We start from the raw sequence: 19,850 nt of genomic DNA, 5'->3' as shown, positions 1-19,850 counted from the left end.
CATGAAGCCACATAACACTCAATACCACTTACCTTTATAAAACAAGGCACATAAATTTTTGAAATTATTTAACGCTCAACTATCTGCTCAAGGTTTTCTGTGGTTTACCTTGAGACTGTGGGCAAATGCCAGATAGTAAAAAAAGGGAGTCTTCAAATTTTTACGGCCACAGCTCCAACTCACCTTTGAGCACTGACTGCTAGATCACTTTCATAATTGTTTTATCCTTCCCGAGTCAGGACGACTCTTTTCCTCGGGGGGGAGTAGTGTTACAAAGGGTGAAATCACCCGTTTTGCTCCCTTTTTAATGATCTAGTAGTCATCATAGATAAAAGACGTTTATAAACCTCTTATGTCTTTAAAAAGAATAAGGTTGCTGCGTCAACCAACATTATTGTAAAAAACAGTCTTGTTTCAGACTTTAAACGAGAAACACATATCTTGCATTAAAGCATTTTCACAAAATTTTATTTCCGCCTTTGATTTTGGCTTGATAATTAAACTCGCGGATCCATATTTTATTAACGTAACGTCAAGAACGTTACAATATTGTTACAAAGGGTGAAATCACCCGTTTTGCCCCCTCTTTAATGATCTAGTAGTCAGCATAGATAAAAGACGTTTATAAACCTCTTATGTCTTTAAAAAGAATAAGGTTGCTGCGCCAACCGATATTATTGTAAAAACAGTCTTGTTTCAGACTTTAAACAAGAAACACGTATATTGCATTAAAAGCATTTATCACGATATTTTTGTTCACGCCTTTGATTTGATAATAAGTAAACTCGCGGATCCATATTTTATTAACGTAACGCCTAAATCGTTACAATTGGTGTCAGAAGCGGGATCTTGAGTTCTTGTCAATTAAGTCGATTCAGTGCGTGTAATAAACAATGAGTTGTAGTCGTATGACGCGCTCACGTCGAAGAGAAAGTGGAGAAGAATCTTCTCTCATAGAAAATCCGAGGGTTCCAGAAGAAATTTCAACACCTTCTGTGGACCGTCTTTTAACTCCTTCGACGGTCTCTCAACTTGATCTATTAAAGATCTTAACACAACAACAAGAAGCGGCAAGACAACAACAGCAACAACCAATCCAGCTGCTTCAAGAGCAAGGGGAGGCTCGAGAGCGTTCTGAAACTAATCTCCAAGACCTTCTTCGGACGACTGTGGCGGCCCTTCAATCCGTTCATCAAATGAGTGGCGCTGGAGGATTGGCTGTTACACCACAAGGTTCTAGAGTCGCTACTCCTGTTCCCTCTCCTGTTCCCTTGCCTGTTCCTGTTTCCGTTGTTCAAGAGATCCGACATCCAGGACAAATCCAGGATGTTCGAGATTCAAGGTCTGTGCCTTTTACTAGGGGAGTAATTGAATCCCCAGTTTGTAGAAATAGAGTAAACAATGAGGTTGATTTTTCCGAGCCTCTGTCTCAGGTTCGGCCTCAATACTCTAATTTGAGTCAATTAAATAATTCAAGACTTCCTGGGGTTACTTCTCAGATTAATGAGAAATCCTTTTGTCCTTTGAAACCTCCAATTTTTGATGGAAAGATTCCATGGGCGGAGTATGAACGTCAATTTAATACAATAGCTAAACATAATCAGTGGGACTCCGCCATGAGGGCCCACAGCCTTGCTTCTTGTCTTCGGACGCCGGCTCTGAATGTTTTAACGGCATTGTCTGAAGAAGAAATTTCTGATGACGAAAAACTTAGTTCTGCACTAAAGTTAAGATACGGAAATGACCACTTGACGAAACTGTACACGGCTCAATTACAGACTAGGAGATGGAAATAAATATGCTTTGGTTATTGCTGATTATTTTACTAAGTGGCCTGAAGTGGTTCCTCTCGCTGATCAAGAAGCCTCTACTGTAGCACAGGCATTCGTTAAAGAATTTATTGGTAGACACGGAGTTCCTCTAGAACTTCATACTGATCAAGGCCGAAATTTTGAGTCAACCTTAATGAAAGAGGTTACTCAGATTTTAGGGGTTAGAAAAACTCGTACAACTCCTTTGCATCCACAATCTGACGGCATGATAGAGCGTCTGAATCGGACTTTACTACAGTATTTGTCGTCTTTCGTAGAGCAGAATCAGAGAGACTGGGACTCCTGGATCCCTTTCTTCCTCTTATCTTACAGATCTGCGATTCATGAGACGACGAAACAGACGTCAGCCCTCATGCTTACTGGAAGAAATCTTCGACTTCCGTCAGATTTAGAGAAAGGCCCTGTTCCTGTGCAAAGACAGCATCAAACAGATTATGCCTTTTCATTACAACAACGTTTAGAAGAAATTCATCACTTTGCTAGGAATAGAATTTCTATGGCTTCAGATAAATTAAAAACTCGTTATGATATTCGAGCCAGAGATTTAAAATTTAATCCTGGGGATTCTGTCTGGCTCTTTCAACCTCGAAGACAGAAAGGACGATGTCCAAAACTACAAAGAAATTGGGAAGGCCCTTACTTAGTGGTTAACCGGATAAATGATGTTGTTTATAGAATCCGAAGATCTCCTCATTCGCGTCAGAAGGTGGTTCACTTGGATCGTCTTGCTACTTTTGAAGAGGATCAACCTGGAACAGTCTCTCCAAGACCAGGAACATCCTTCGAGGTTAGATCTTCAAACGAACTCCCTTGACGACTGTGATCGATTTGGCCTTCTTTACAGTCGGTTATCGATTGGGAGAAGAATTTACCTTTCGGAATTCATTTGAGTAAAACTCGACCGCTTACGATTATTATAGCAGGAAATATCGGATGCGGAAAAACAACTTTCACCAAGAGGTTTTTAGCAGATCGCCAAGTCTGTACACTTTTAGAACCTCTTGAAGAATATCGAAATGTAGCTGGAATTAATCTTTTAGATTTGATGTATCAGAACCCAGATCGTTATTGCTATTATTTTCAGCATTTCGCTCAAATGGTTATGTTAGATGGACATCTGCAGACGACTTCATTGCCTGTAAAGGTGATGGAAAGATCGATATTCAGTAGCAATTGTTTTGTAGAAGCTCGTCGAAGGTTAGGTAATTTTCGCGACTTCGAATCTCATTTATTGACGAAAAATTTTGATCTTCTCATTCGCTCGTCTGAGCTCAGAGTAGATTTGATTGTTTATTTGCAAGTTTCCCCAGAAACTTCTTTTGCTCGTGTTAATTCCCGTTCTCGTGAGGAAGAATCGAGTATTTCTTTAGAGTTACTCAGAACTATTCATGAGGTTCATGAAGATTGGCTAGTAAAACAAACCTTTTCTTCTTTATCTGCTCCTGTTTTGGTTATCAATGCAGAATCCACAGCCGACCAAGTTTATTCTAATTTTTGTCTTGCAATGATACACGGACAAAGTTAAACCTTTGAATTTAATATTGAAAGAATTTTATTCTTAAAAAAAAAAAAAAAAAACTACATTAAACTACATTAACGGGAAAAGGCGAGTAATATTTAAAATCTTCTTAATTTCTTCCTTTACATTATCACATCCCTCGCATCCTTCCGTTTTCTTTACTATGTCAAAAAGACTCTGTTTGCATGAGCGACAAAGCACTTTTTCTTTGAGAAAGGTCAGATGAAGAGAGACTTCTTGTAGAAGAAATTCGGGTTTAGAACTAAAAAGAAATGATTGAAACAAAAATTATTTTCTTATAATTTATTTGTGTTATTCGATATGATGTACTCACTGTGACTCAAAGCAGCTTTGGCATAAGAAGCCGCTTCTTCCTTTTTCGGAAACAGCGTTTAGTTGGCCGCAGGACAACTCTCTCCATAGAGAGTTAAAATAATCAGAATTTTCTATTTCGCTAAGTTCGTCCGAATTTTCGAAAAGGAATACTTTTATTAACATAGCCGCATTCATGGAAGTATGCTCTTGTGTATCCATTTTTTAAAAAAAATTAAAAAATGCCTTGGAAAAGAACTGTCTTTAACGACTACTTTTCTTATAATGATTTGTTATTTCTGCGTTGCTAATCAATTTGAAATTTGTTTTCTTCGGTTGTTTCTTTCTAGAAATTTCTTCTTGAGAATCGAGTTTTGTGTCGGATAGGCTTTGGTTTAAGGAATAATGTGAAAAGAGCCACGATTATTTTTCGAGGTCGATGAGCGATTGCTTGATTTTCACATTTTATTAACCTTAAGTGTCAAGTTTTTGTGAGTACTTTTCAGGTTACTTGACACAGCCTTTTCCCATCCAATTTTTCCCCGATTCCTGAGGATGACTGGTGGTTTTATTTTGAAGAAGGATGCAGAAATGATTCAGATAAGATCGTTTCTTTTCTTTTGAATACATATTTCATTTATTTTATTCAAGTATTCTCTCAAATTCACTTAGTGAATTTGAATTGTTATACCACCACTCACATTTGTCCTCCAAACTCTAGGGTGTGCTGTCTCAGAAGATGCTCTGGATTCAGTCACCCCACGATTTCCTTATTTCCTATGAAGAGAAGTCTGTTTTTATCTTATTTGGTCCTGGAATTGTCGGTTCTCGGTTCGATGTTTTCATCCGAACCTGTTTCGAAGGGATCCTTCATGAAGAAGATTAAATTTCTTCCCGACATCAATCTGGGCCGTTGCGGATAACTTTGAATTCATGAAGCCACATAACACTTAATAACACTAACCTTTATAAAACATGGCACATAAATTTTTGAGATTATTTAACGCTCAACTATCTGCTCAAGGTTTTCTGTGGTTTACCTTGAGACTGTGGGCAAATGCCAGATAGTAAAAAAGGGAGTTCTTAAATTTTTAGAGCCACAGCTCAAACTCACCTTTGAGCACTGACTACTAGAATACTTTTATAATTGTTTTATCTTTCCCGAGTCGGGACGACTCTTTTCCTCGGGGGGGAGTAGTTTTACAAAGGGTGAAATCACCCGTTTTGCCCCCTCTTTAATGATCTAGTAGTCAGCATAGATAAAAGACGTTTATAAACCTCTTATGTCTTTAAAAAGAATAAGGTTGCTGCGCCAACCGATATTATTGTAAAAACAGTCTTGTTTCAGACTTTAAACAAGAAACACGTATATTGCATTAAAAGCATTTATCACGATATTTTTGTTCACGCCTTTCATTTGATAATAAGTAAACTCGCGGATCCATATTTTATTAACGTAACGCCTAAATCGTTACAATATATATATATATATATATTTTATGACGAAGCGGAAAATTGAGAGAGAAAAAGGATTTATTTAGTGACGAAGCTCTCCTTTTAAAGTGTCGAGATAGACAGTTTTTACAATAATGAAGGTTGACGCAGCAACCTTATTCTTTTGGAAGACATAAGAGGTTTATAAACGTCTTTTATCTATGATGACTACTAGATCATGAAAAAGGGGACAAAACGGGTGATTTCACCCTTTGTAACAATATATATGTATTATATTGTGACGTGGGATTTCGGGTAGGCCTGCCCGTTACAAGGTATTCCCTGAACCCTGGGCGGAATCCAGGAACAAGGGTTTCAGAAATCGAGTCGCGAAATAATCATAGAGAGCGCCAGAACTGGAGTCGCGCACCCGGGCTTCGACAGGGACGAAATAGCGAATTACGAACAAGATATTGCAGGCCCTTGTTTTTATTTTTTTTTTTTTTCGAGTACACCGGCTACCAGCCAACGATCAACTCCGACGCCGAAGATATTTCGAGGCAAGGAGAAACCGCGGAGATCTCGCGGGAAGGATACCGAGGCTGCGGAGGGGGAGACAATGCAGATCCCTACAGCGCGGGAACCCAAGGTGGACGCGATTCCCGCCGGCGGCCGGCGCGCCGCAGTCTCCTCGCTCATCCCGCCTACGCCCAACCGAGACAACCGCAAGAGACCAGCTAGCGACGAGGGAGCACCACCCTGCCCAACCCCAGGACCCCGTAGAGCTGTGCGGAAGACGACATCGCGATCTAGCCTTAAGTTCTGTGCCGCGTAGCGACGACAGGTGCGCGCCGAGTTGCGCAATCTCCAAAATCGATGACAGATCGATTGTTGCGCATTCTTAGGGTGATGACGGCACTAAGGATTAGCGTGACGAGATCGGCGTTGCGGCCGATCGGCCATCTGAGATCAATCTAGTTCCGGCAACTGACCAGTAGGTGTAATTGAGTTTTGCGGGTTCAAGGTTTTTATTTTGATCGTTGCGTAAGAAAAGTTTCGTGGGGTTGCGAGGACGATGGCCGTGAAGTGTCACGAGGGAGTAGGAGACTTCCTATTCTGGATGTGGAGCGGTAAGCGCTGCTAATATTCTTGCGAGAGAATTTTGAGAGATATTAAATAAAGGCTTTCCGAGAAACGGATAGCCATCGAGGAATTGCGTTAACGAAAGTACTCGAAATTCTTTAGCAGATAAATCTGCTTGGTGACCGTAGCCTGAGTTGCACGTAATAAAGTAGAGCCAATTTCGAGTGATCGAGGAGGTCGAGTCGAGCCACGTGTTGAGGCGAGACACTATTGTCTCGAATTTGAGTTTAACCAAATTCCGTTACACACGGTCACGTTAACTCTGTACGATACAATCTCATTTCTTGTGTAGGTCGCGAGCCGTCGAAAGGGGAGCGTTCGAATTCGCGAGCCGAGTCCCGACGTCGCGGAGAAAGTTGAGCTCGGATGCGCGTCAATTAGGATTTTCTTTTGTAGAGGATAGACGCGGGTGACGCGACGAGCCTCTTTTTCGTTTGAACTTTTGCCTTAGTGGTTAGTGATAAGGTGGCGATTAGCGCCCGTAGGCATAAGCAATTTCATTTCTTTGTTTTTTTCTTGTTTGATTTATAACCGATCGCAGACAGCGTCGGCCGGGAATTCGGTTCCGTTTCCGTCGAGGAGTTTATTAATAAGTTGGCGATTAGCGCCATTTCGTAGAGGACGATCGCGGGCAGCGTATCGGGTCCTATTTTGTTTTTGGTTTTTGTACATTAGCGGTTATTATTAAGACAGCGACTAGCGCACGTAGGCCGTAGAGGTCTTCTAGATTTAGTAAACTTTTTTTTTGTTCTTTCTTTTTTTTGTTAAACCTAAGTTTTTAATTTTGAATCGCGCCTAGCGACTTACGGGTTATTATTTCGCTGTATTTGTAATTGGAATCGCGGAGAACTACTTTCCCAGTATTATTATTTTTATTTTTGTATTATCGCTGGCTAGAAATATATTATTGGAATTTTCTGTTACCTTGGCCAAACCCCGTGTTGGCGTACGTGTGCTGTATCTCTCTCTACCCAAAAATTACCCCTCCCCTCTCTGCGGTACTGAGCTATTGAGTATATGGTCGCGGTATATCGCATTACCGATTTCGAGGCGTGTTGATCACGCCAGGCGCCCAACAAATTTCGCGATCTTGTTTTAGGTCCAGGATACCTCGCGGACGCCGATTTAGTGTGCACACGGTAAGTTCTCAGTCATTTTCTCCGAGTGACCAAGGAGCAGGAAAGATCCTCGTCACAATATGTATATTTATGGTGACGGGACGCCTGGCTGGCGTACCGACACCTGGGGTTCAGCGCGTGCCCCCTAATATTTTGCTTGGTAAACCCAAGCCAAATCTAACTGTCCACTCGATAACCCCGCCACACACCGGGAACCCAATCAAATCACACGATTTACCGTACCCCTTCTTCAGGGAACGCGACTAATCTCTATCCGCGAAAACGGCGTAACTAGACAATATGAGTATATAAGACGAGCGCAAATGCGAATCTAGCAATCTATCACCTATTGAGCAACCGCCAGGATAGATCATCGAAGACTTCCACGAGAAGACCCATACTTCCCACATCCACGAGGAGCCGGACACCAAGGACCCACGATCAGGAGACGTGGAGTACCCGCGCAAGGATTCCTCAACACCACTTCCCATCAAAGGAGGCCATTCAGCGTACTAATAAATCCTATTTGTTTTCAATAAAATAAACCCCTTAGGTACCAGGGAGCCGTGTCTGAGTGAAGAACAGCATTGCGTCTGACCTCATAGCTCAGATACGGTGATCGTCTCACAATCCCCTGACCCGTAGGTAGGACACCTGAACCCGTAGAGAGTCATGGTCATAGCGACTGAAAGTCTTAATACAGGTGAAGGTACATTTGCGTAAAATCCGCTTGCCTTTAACGACCACGCTAGTAATATCCAGTCTTGCCATACGCAAACTGAATCACTATCAAAGTCCTTCTGACTACTGTGCTATCACTCACGTAATATTCTGTTTCAGTACTATCTAAACGAATAATTACAATATCAAAATCAACTGTCAACGACGATTCCTCATTATCAAATATCGTCCCTCTGACGACCAGGCTATCACATAAATAATATTGAGTCTACCCATAGGTAAACCGAACTACCATCCAAGTCCTTCCGATTACCGTACCAGCACACGAATAATATTCTGTCTTAGTTCCCACTAAACGAATCATTATCCATCACCAAAACCGACTAGTCAGCGATCCAGAATAATCAAATACCATCCCTCTGACCAACACGCTATCACGCAATTAATAGTCAGTCTTGCCGCAGGCAAACTTCACTAATATCAGAGCAAATAAGGAAGAACTATCCCTTCCTAAATTATCGAAAATCTCTTAGAGATTACCAGAAGAATAAGTTCACAACCTTTCATCCTGTCTCTTATCCCGCCTCACGGGAACAAAACATTGACGTATAATTGCTATATTTCCTTTCCCGAAATAAATAATTTCGCATCACGAGTCAACCTCTCAGAGCGATCTATCTGTGCGTGCTTCATACTCACAGATCAAGTTTCACCCGCAACCGTTTACACGGCCTATGATGATGGGTCTATTCCACTCGTGCCTGTGCACATGATGGTGAGAAAACAAATTCTGAGGCTATCTCGAAAAACCAAGTTGGAATGGTCAAACTATTCGGGCTGTTCCCGGAGTTAATCATACAATTAACAAGTCATCCTTCTCCACCTTCCTTCCGTGTAGAGAGACCGAATCCTGCAGCTCTATTCCAGAGACAGGAAACTCTCAAAACAAATATATCATTCGAGTGTGCGCTAAATATCACACATAGCGTGTGTAGTTTTGGCGAAACAAAGCCCGCGAATAAACTGTACGTCTCATTGGCGAAAGCGTGCAAACTCGAAACGTTTCAATATATATATATATATATATAGGTCGTCTTCTTGAGATTGTTTCTCTTTCTCGTAGTCGGCGTCACTTCCGGGATGTGGGTCTGGTCGGTAAAGACCTGCAGAGCTTGGAGCAGGCTGCTCGCCGCGCCCAGCAAACCGCTTAGGCCACCCGAAGTCATGCAACCCCTTGGTTACAACATGTTTCAAGGATACAAACCTGACAGTGGCAACACGGCGTAGATACGCAAGTGCATTCGATGTTGATCATATTGCGGTTGTTTTATTATTCGCGTCACGCGATGGTGAACCGTTCATGAACATTCTTTGACATTCGATCAATTGATATAGTTCTGTGTATATTTATTTATATCTACTATGTGTTATGGGTATTAAAGTGGACACATTCCTGTACCTTATTTATGACAAGCAAGATTGAGCCCTGCAACTGAACATTACGAATGGAAACAGAGAGCACGAATATGTCAAAATACCGTATTGCTCCGAATGTATGCCAAGGCTTTTTGTCATTGACAGCAACTGTCAACATCGCATCCGTCTTATACGCGGACCCGTATTATGTTCGGGCAACTTAGAAATACATCCTAAAATACTTCCTAAAAATTAGAAGTTGACTTACACTCGGAATGAGACGGTAGTTTTGTCTAATTCTATCGCGTACATTTAATATTATTATTATTCTAAAGCCAACGATATTTTTTGTATATACCTTTTATATAGTGTAAATGAAAAATCTCATATAGAGGTGTGTTCAAAAAGTAAGGTGACTTTATATTTTTATGAAAAACTATTTATTTATTCATCAATATTTATGTTGTCCCCTTCAAAGTAATCCCCCTCAGATATAATACACTTGTGCCAACGCTTTTTCCAATCCTCAAAGCACTTCTGATAAGCACTTTCTGGTATAGCTTTGAGCTCTTCCAGCGATGCAGTCTTTATCTCCTCAATCGTTGCAAATCTCCGTCCTTTCATAGGTCTCTTCAGTTTTGGGAACAGGAAAAAGTCGCATGGGGCCAAATCCGGTGAATATGGTGGCTGAGGCATGATTGTGGTGTTGTTTTTGGTCAAAAAACCTCTCACAAGCAACGATGAGTGAGCAGGTGCATTATCGTGATGCAAAAGCCACGAATTGTTTTTCCACAATTCCGGACGTTTCCTTCGTATTGCTTCTCGCAAACGGCGCATAACTTCAAGGTAATACTCTTTATTGACCGTACGACCTTTTGGTAAGAACTCCTGATACACTACGCCACGGTAATCGAAGAAAACAGTGAGCAAAACCTTGACATTTGATCGAACTTGGCGTGCTTTTTTCGGTCTTGGCTCTCCTGGGCTCTTCCACTGGGACGATTGGACTTTGGTTTCGATGTCATAACCATATACCCATGATTCGTCACCAGTTATGACCCTTTTGAGTAAATCAGGATCATCATTGACGTCATTCAACAGCTCCTGAGCGATGCTCATGCGACGATTCTTCTGGTCAAAATTAAGCAGTTTCGGAACAAACTTCGCTGACACACGTCTCATACCCAAAACATCCGAAAAAATTTCATGGCACGAGCCAACCGATATGCCAACATCCTCAGCAACTTCTCTGATAGTGATTCGACGATTTTCAAAAACAATTTTCTTCACTGCTTCAACGTTTTCATCTGTTGTTGACGTGCTGGGGCGTCCAGAGCGAGGTTCGTCATTGGCATCTTCTCGGCCATCTTGGAAGAGCTTGTACCACTTATAAACGTTTTTTTTACTAAGAGTAGACTCACCGTATGCCACTGTCAACATTTCAAGTGTTTTGGAGCACTTAATTCCATTTTTTACACAAAATTTGATGCAAATTCTTTGATCCATTTTTCTTGATAGCAAAAAATCGCCGAGCACACCAAAATACGTCTCACCTTTGTATCTGTCAAAAACAAACTAAACATGCTATACACTTGAAACTGTGTACAGATGTTCGGGACAAGTGTACCAACATAACATAAAAAAAAATCGAAGATCGAACGGACATAGCCCGCGAAATTAGAAAAGTCACCTTACTTTTTGAACACACCTCTATATTCTAAATTATCTCGAAAAATATTGCTCTGATCAAATTTTGTTTGAAACAAAAGTTTTAGAGTTCAGAGGGGGACGTTCAAAAAAAATTTTGTTGAAGGTCCCAAATTTACAATAGCGACGCTACGATGGCTGACATGGTTTTTTTTAAGGGAAACCTAACTTTTTTTTATGACAAAACATTGCATTGCATTGAAACTAACATTTTTTGTAAGAAACATTTTTCGATTCAGATTGTGGTTTTCATGTTGGAACTCCATTTTTGACTATTTAGCGCTGTCCGGAAGGTACCATACAAAACCCAAACAAATCCAAATAAACCCAAACGAACCCAAACAAACCCAAACGAACCCAAACAAACCCAAACAAACCCAAACAACCCAAGCGCTAAATAGTCAAAAATGGAGTTCCAACATGAAAACCACAATCTGAATCGAAAAATGTTTCTTACAAAAGTTGTTAGTTTCAATGCAATGCATTGTTTTGTCATAAAAAAAAGTTAGGTTTCCCTTAAAAAAAACCATGTCAGCCATCGTAGCGTCGCTATTGTAAATTTGGGACCTTCAACAAAATTTTTTTTGAACGTCCCCCTTTGAACTCTAAAACTTTTGTTCCAAACAAAATTTGATCAGAGCAATATTTTTCGAGATAATTTAGATGTAAGATTAAAATGGGACACCCAGTATATATACATCACCACAATGAATTCTATTAATATCTCTTTTTTCCACGCGTAAAATTAACATTTTGTCGTATAGCAGCATTGCAGACAATCTTTAACAATGGAAGTTGAACTATTGAACGCATGACTACCGGAATCAGTTGACTTATAATGTAGGGAAAATGTGCGGTGGCCGGCGATGTTGGCGTCCATTTGCATATTCTCTAGCAGCTTATCCCACACCGCGTCGATTGAATTTGATGCGAACGTAAGAATCAATTCCCTTGGCAAATTGGCGATGTTTTCAGTCCTCATTTTCTTTAAACCGCCCAATTCGTTGAATAGACAGAACGATTTCGCGAGAGACCCCATGCACTCCTTTACAGACCACTTCTTCAACCGCTGAACATTTTCGAAGGCACAGTTGTATCCGTTGAAACATTTCCATGATAATCATCGCACCAACCCGCTTCTTCCATATGTTTCAGTTTTTCCAGTGATGGTGGTGAAATGTGTGGATCTTCCATGTTTACTACTTGTTTTGCACCGTCAACGATCTTCGTCAGCCACCGTTTCTTCTCCTCACCTTTGACATATACGTAGCATGCATATTTAACAGCCTTTGTTACAACTTTCTGCACCTCAGCATAAGGTTCGAGTCCCGCATTCCATGGTATCCCATGAAAATTGTGTGTTAGCCAAGCCTCAGTATCTTTGTGTCCAGCCGGCAGATCTGTCCAAGCGTGCGGTGGTTCGAAAAGGATGCGACTCAAACCCAATGCGTTTATGTTTATGATGCAAAGTTCCTTCAGAATAAATTTATCGTCGGGGCGAACGAAACTTTGAATGTCCATGATCATCTCCATATTGCAAGATGGAACAGTGTTAATTTTTCGTGTATGAATATTGATGCAAGACTGACGACTCGGTTTCTGCCACGTTCGCTTTTATTTGCAATGCTTCGGGAATTTAAATGGAACCTGTGGGGGGAAACAAATTTCCAAGCCATCAGCGACACCGACTAACAGCTGATATTTCCCCGAGAGAGCATACTATTCTTGAGATATCTTTTTCTATGCTTTTGCTGACTATGCTCATCCGTCACACACAAATTCAAATTTGTTGTATTCGCCTCCATGAGATTTCATTCGTAGAATGCTCTCGATTATCGTCTTCTGCATTTCGTTGAATTGCACCACATCATGTTTCATGAGACTTACGATTCGAGGAGACAGAGATATTCCGAATTGCTCATTCAGCGCGAGCAGAATACTCGAGCCGTACGCGTCTTACCCTCGTCACGTTGTACTCCTACCAAACCTCCAGATCCAACATACTGTTAGTGGGCAGCGTTCCCAGGCAACAGACGAGGCTGATTTTATTTAGATCCACCACGTTCGATGTAGATTTTATAAGTTTCACGTACCATGGATACTGAAGTTCGCGATAGGAAAACTATAAGAACAATTCAACGTGTTGAATAGGCTCGCGATCCATATGTATACCAACCACACCTTCCCCCACAATAAATTCTTGCGCATTAAAGTTTACGGATCATCATCATCATCGACTTTCCCAGCCCATCTTATTGCGGTGTCGCCATCTGGTCAGTTAGTACAAAAGAATGTATATGAAGTATGCCGAAAATATTATTTTTGAAACGGTGTATTCCATTAGTTATTAGGGGTGTGCGAATAATTCGAACTTACGAATTATTCGTTCCGAATCGAATATTAATATTCGATTCGAAACTCGAATCGAATAATTCGAAAATTCGAATTATTCGAAAGTTCCCGAATAATTCGAAAAGTTTCGAATAATTCGAAAAATTTCGAATAATTCGAATTTTTTCCGAATTATTCGCGAATTATTATATAATTAGCAAATTTTCGAATATTTTGAATTCGGAGTTTGTTATGTTCAATATTCAAATAAGAAATTAACAATTAGTATACATTTTATTTAAACTATTAAATATAATTACACAAATAGAACAATTAGTATGAAAATTTGCTACACATTTTTGTTCAAAAATAATAAATACGATACTGAATCTGGTGATAATGAAGTTCGTTTATCAGATACAATATCACCAACAGTGGAAAATAATCTTTCACTTTCAGCAGAAGTACAAGGTACTCCTAAATATCTTCTCGCCATAAGTGATAATCGGGGATATTTATTTTTTTCTTGTCGCCACCAAATGAGTGGATCTTGCTGAGGATTTATCAAACCACAGTTTAGATACACCACCATTTCCTGCAATATTTCATTACGCAAAGTCTCTAAATTTTTTTCTCTTGCGTTAATTGTTGGTCGTTTCATGAAACTCCAAAATCCCGAATACTGGTTTCCACTATCTGAAATTTAAAATAAATAAATCATTGTATATTTATTAACATTATTTTCCGATTGAGTCGAATGTTAATTTTCTGATTAATTGTAAATTAAGATTTAGTAAGTAAAAAAATGTATTTATCATGACGCATTAAAAGAAAAAAGCAAAATACATTTGGTTGCAAAAGCAATTAATTTTGTCTATTTGTTAGGTAAAGTATTTTTAGCTAAAAAAAGGTACAATCGGTAAATTTTTTTAATTTCAATTACGAATTTCAACGTAAATGATTTCCTAATTTGGTTGTACGAAATTTTGAATCAATGATATATGTAAAAAAAATAAACATACAGTATAAAAATAAACAAATTTGTATCACAAAAGTAATCTCAAAAAGTGAGTGACTCATTGTAAAAACTTACGTTCTCTGGTCAAAACATTAAGTTCATGAGAATCATTGTCTGGCATCTAGAATCTCATAATTTCAAGCTTTATATCATCTTCTATTTCTTTTACTTCCTCTTCTTTGTAAAAATAATTTTTGTACCGGGGATCCAGATGAGTGCTTTTTTTAAAAATAATATCACGATCAACCTCACAAAATCTGACATCTAGACCATTCAAGATATTATCTATAAATTCTCGTCCCATTTCCGATGCATCGTCGTAGTCAAATTCGATACTATTCAGACCATTTGTTATCCCAAACAGCAATGGTTTTACCATTGATAAAGTCGGATATTTAACTCCACATGATATTTGTGTGGCGTCATATAACGGCTTCATTACCTTCAGTAAGCAATTTATTTTAGACCATTCGATACCAGATACAGACTCAGTGTCGGTAGAATCAGCAAGAACGTGAGACAAAGGTTTTTGAAGTTTTTGCATTCTTTCCAACATCTCGTATTCTGAGTTCCACCTGGTGACCACCATTTGAACCAACTGCAAAGGTTGACAATTTAGCGCCTTTTGAGCCCCTTCGAATTTCTGTCGTGCTGGATCCGACCGATGAAAATGGCCGGCAATTTTTCGAAACTGGAATGGAATGGAAGCTTAAACGTTAATAATTGGTAAACTAATATATTGCGTAACTACAGCCGAAAGTGGGTAAAAAAAACAAATTCTTTTTTATGTCGTGAGTACATATTCTCACGTTTTTAATATCCAAGTTGATTGAAAAAAAGTTTTTTATGCCTTCTTTTGGTTTTAGTAGTACAATAAACCTAAATTTACAATTAATGATCAAATTTACCTTGGCTAATAATTCTCCGACACCAGGAGTATGCGATTCCGCAGCTTTCAACACAAGTTGAAGAGTATGCGCGAAGCAGTATAGGTGGCTGTCGCTCAACTGAGAAGTCGCTAATGATATGTTTCGAGCATTATCTGTAATGAAAAATATCGGGATATTCTCAATATCTGATAAATCCCACTCGTCCATCATTTTCTTCAAGTGTGTTTTAAGATTGCTGCCAGTATGACGATCCAATAACTGCTCGATATTTAACATTATATTTTTAGGAACATAGTCAACAGTTAAGTAATGTAGTGTTAAAGATATGTAACAATCGTTGGCTCTTGATTTCCAACAATCGGTGGTAAATGATAGGCTCATTATACCCAATTCTAAATCTTGTTTCAAGTCATTAATTAGCCTCTGTTTTGTTTTGTGGTATAAAATCGGAGCAAGACTGCGTGAAAAAGTGGTCCTACATGGTGGCTCATAATCGGGAGCTAACTTTTTTAATAGGTTTTTGAAACCTCGATCTTCTACGCAGGAAAATGGTTTCAAATCGATGGCTATCATTTCCATAATTAGTTGATCAATTTCCTGTTTTTCTGCTTTTGTCACTGTGCTTTTTTTTCTTCTTTTTTCTTTTCCTTCTTGGTCTTGATTACTATCTGAACTCTTGCGCTTTTTATTCCGCTCTTCAATACATACTTTATAAACATCCTTATGTTTAGCACGAAGGTGATTGAACATTGGTGAAGTTGTTCCTGTACAAATACGAATTGATAACTATATTTTTACGATTAATGACGATCATGCTTGAGACTAATGCTGGATCTATCTTTGCTCCAAAATTAAAAACTTTTTATAACTTATTCTCAAAAGTTAAGGAGGTTCATGGGTGAAACATAATAGTATATAAAAAGTTATATTTTTGAGTTTCGATAAGTTTAATTGTATGATAATTTCTCTCAAAAATTGGAAACTCGTGATCAGTAGTTTTGAAGAGTTATTAGCGATTAAAAATTAAATTTTTAGTATACAATCTTATTTATTTATTTATTTATTTAATTTCAAAATAGAATCTACTCTTTAAAATATGTAGTTTAACGATTTGCATTTAAAAAACGATGTTATGGAATGTTTTAATTTAATATTTAATGTTTTGCATGGTATAATTAAAGTTATTCAAGTTCATTTTTCATCATACTGAAAACGAGTAACCTTAGTACAATTTACAAGGTTAGAAACGATAGATTTGTCAAATTTAATCACCAATAATCATGGACGCCAAACCAACGACTTATTTATATTTCTTGATTATTATTATTAATTTCAAAACTCAAAAAAATTTTGTACAAAGATATTTATCGTTTGACTTCAGCACAGAGCATGAACGTCATTAACAAAAACATTAATCAATTTAAAATAACACCACCTGTCGGTAACTTGAGAACTTGGGCACAAATGTTGCAAATAGCTTTCTTAATATTTTCTTTATCTCGCCTAAAATATGTCCAAGCAACGCTACGAGGAGAATTATCGCTGTCATCTTCCATCACCTGTTCAGAGGGATGACCATCACCTTCATTATCACTATTACCATCACCTTCATTATCACTATTACCATCATCTTCATTATCAGCATTATCACCATTACTATCACCTTCATTTTCAGTATCGCTGTTGTCGATATTCATTCGATATTCATTTATCATTGGAAATAATGTTGGAAAAATTTCAATTTCCTCTTCGGACATAGTATTTTATTTGAAATTATCCAGATAACCTTTAAAGAGAATTAATTTTCTTAGAATAAAGATGATTCATTATCATTATCGTGCTTTTATATCAGTTATTATAATTATAATATTTAAATATTGTCAAGATTAAGTGGCTCTTAATTTTCTATTTTTCATTAAAATTTAAGGTTAAACATACAAACGTCAGCTTAGGTTTTACTCCTAATTTTTGTCGTTAGTATAATTATTTTACAATTATTATCAATATTATAACAATTTGAAATAATTAATACGTATTTTATAATTACCTTTTATTGAACACTTAGATTAAATAATTAATCACTTAAATAGTACAAAACATACGTTTGAAAACGTTTAGTGGAAAGCTTGTTTGTATATATTCTGCTCAGCTGATCACCGAAGGTTACCGTAAATAGCCGACTAAGTCGCCCGACTTCCGAAGTAAAATACTATCGAGAGGGGGAAGAGACCTGAAGATAGGTTCGATTCAAATGCGTTCGAGTGCGAGTTCACGCTATCTGTCGTTGTTTCTACTGCTTTGTTGGATGATAAATTGCAAATTGTAGCGATATGAAAGAAGAAAATGACTGGGTTAATTATTTTTAACTTCCCGCTAAGAAAATTGAAAATTTTCAAAAGTTGGAAAAGTATTGGTATTACCCCGATTTTCGAAAATCGAGTTTTCATCAGATATCAACGTTCTGAGGTCTTGCGAAGCTGTTTCGACCATTTTTACGAACGTGCCCGTATGTGTGTGTGTGTGTGTAAGTATGTGAACCGCTTATAACTTTTGAACGGCTTAACCGATTTGGACAAACTTGGTGGCGTTCGAAAGGGCTTCATCAAACTTCAAAAAGATTTCTTGCCAATATTAGTATCTAGATTTTTTCTGTTACTGACAGAGATGAACATATATTGAAATTGAGCAACTGTTTGCTTCGGGTAATTGATTTTCAATCGAAAAGTATATTATTCGTAGGTAGAATATTTTGATACACGATGTAATAGAATTTAAATTGAAAACAATAGAAAATCCAGTAATATTTCGATAATTCGCAAATTGTTCGAATTATTCGAAAGTTTTCGAATTATTCGTCGAATTTCGAATAATTCGGAAATTCGAGTTATTCGATTCGAATTTCGAATCGAATAGTAATATTCGATTCGATTCGATTCGAACGATATTCGCACACCACTATTAGTTATTTTGCGATACCGCCCGGTCATCCTGCATCGTCATCGTGCTTTGCAATCATGTCCGCCATGTTGTTGTTCACATGCATTAGGCTAGGCTGCGTTAGGTGAGGTTGGGTCAGGTGAGCTTAGGCCAGTAACGCACCAACTACATGCTCCTGTCACGAGCGCCGCATATTTACCCGAAATTATAACATATTACCGATTATAACAATTATCATTTTTCATATTATTATCTTTAGAGACAGGGAAGCATAGTTTAGTTAGTCTATACAAAATATTTTATTATAACCAGTTCGTGGAACAGCCAAGCGCAACGGCGTAGTTGGACAGCCAGCAACGTCAGCGTCTTCGCGCCCGCCGGATCCCGGGTGTAATCAACACCGGGATGAGGCGAGCGCGAAATCATGCGCTTCGAGGATGACCGTTGCGAGGCGAGTCTTTGTTCGAAATTGCAAACGTCAGCGAAAAACTCGCTCGCCGCCCGACGTTCCAAGGGGTGTCGGACGAGCGAGCGAAGTCAGTCCCGTTAGAGACAGGATCAAACCAACATCAACGGAAACAGGCTCCTTCAAAGCTGTCGAGTATAGAGTTATAAGTCTTGGGTCTTCGACGATTAGAGAGATCATTCCTTTAAATCTACACGCGGTGATCTAAGCGTCTCGCGTCGCGACGTTAGTCTTCGAAGTTAGACTTTAAGTGTAAAAAGTTGTGCCACGAACTTAATCAAGTTGTGTAGTCTTAATTGAACGTGAGTGTGAAAGCGTGAGCCGATCTGCGAATCGGGAGCTGAACCACCGAAGAGTAAGTGCGAGTGAGAGAGAGAGTAAACATTAAGATAAGGAATATTGTAAGCTTCCCCGTCTCCCATTTCTCTTGCTACCTTCTATTTTCATTAAACATTTTAATTCTATACAAAACATTCCTAAATTAATATTGAAATCCTCCAATCCATTTCACACGGAACGCCCTGTAGAGGACGTTCACCTCCGAATCCACCAAAATTTAAATATAAACCTCTGAGAGATCTAAGAGGGTTGAAGTCGTCGCGTGCGAGACCGCTCCGCACGTGACACTCCGTCAGCTCCTCCGCCATTGAGCAGACTAATCCGCCATTTGCAGATAAGTCGGACATCTTGTTGTTTACATTGGTTGGGTGAGGTTGGGTCGGGCTAGCTTAGGTCGGTAACAGACCGACGCTTGGTCGGTAACAAACTGAATACAGTCGAGGCGCGTCCTGCAGCTCCCGCTGAGGTTGGTAAGTCAGTTTGAGCCGGAACTCTCCCTATATAACTCCTGTTTGTAGTGAAATACTTGATTGGCGAAATGCGTGCTTATTGTTTAAAGTCGGTGACGAGACTGTTTTTACAATGATGTTTCTTGACGCAGCAGTCCAATTCCTTCCATCACAAATGAGAGCTATTACCGACCACCTTACGCGAGATCGAAACGTCGATATCATTGTCACGAGCGCCGCATATTTACACTGTATATA

The 19,850-nt window shown here is 39.0% G+C and overlaps 1 pseudogene; it reads right to left on the bottom strand.

The window, feature by feature from the left end:
- Positions 1-13,376: 13,376 nt before the first annotated feature.
- On the bottom strand, positions 13,377-15,067 carry LOC124294718 (annotated as a pseudogene).
- Positions 15,068-19,850: the final 4,783 nt, after the last annotated feature.

Source organism: Neodiprion lecontei, chromosome 5 (assembly GCF_021901455.1).
Source record: "Neodiprion lecontei isolate iyNeoLeco1 chromosome 5, iyNeoLeco1.1, whole genome shotgun sequence".
Taxonomy (NCBI): Eukaryota; Metazoa; Arthropoda; class Insecta; order Hymenoptera; family Diprionidae; genus Neodiprion; species Neodiprion lecontei.
Note: the sequence above shows the minus strand (reverse complement) of the source record. Positions and strands in the feature narration are given on the sequence as shown.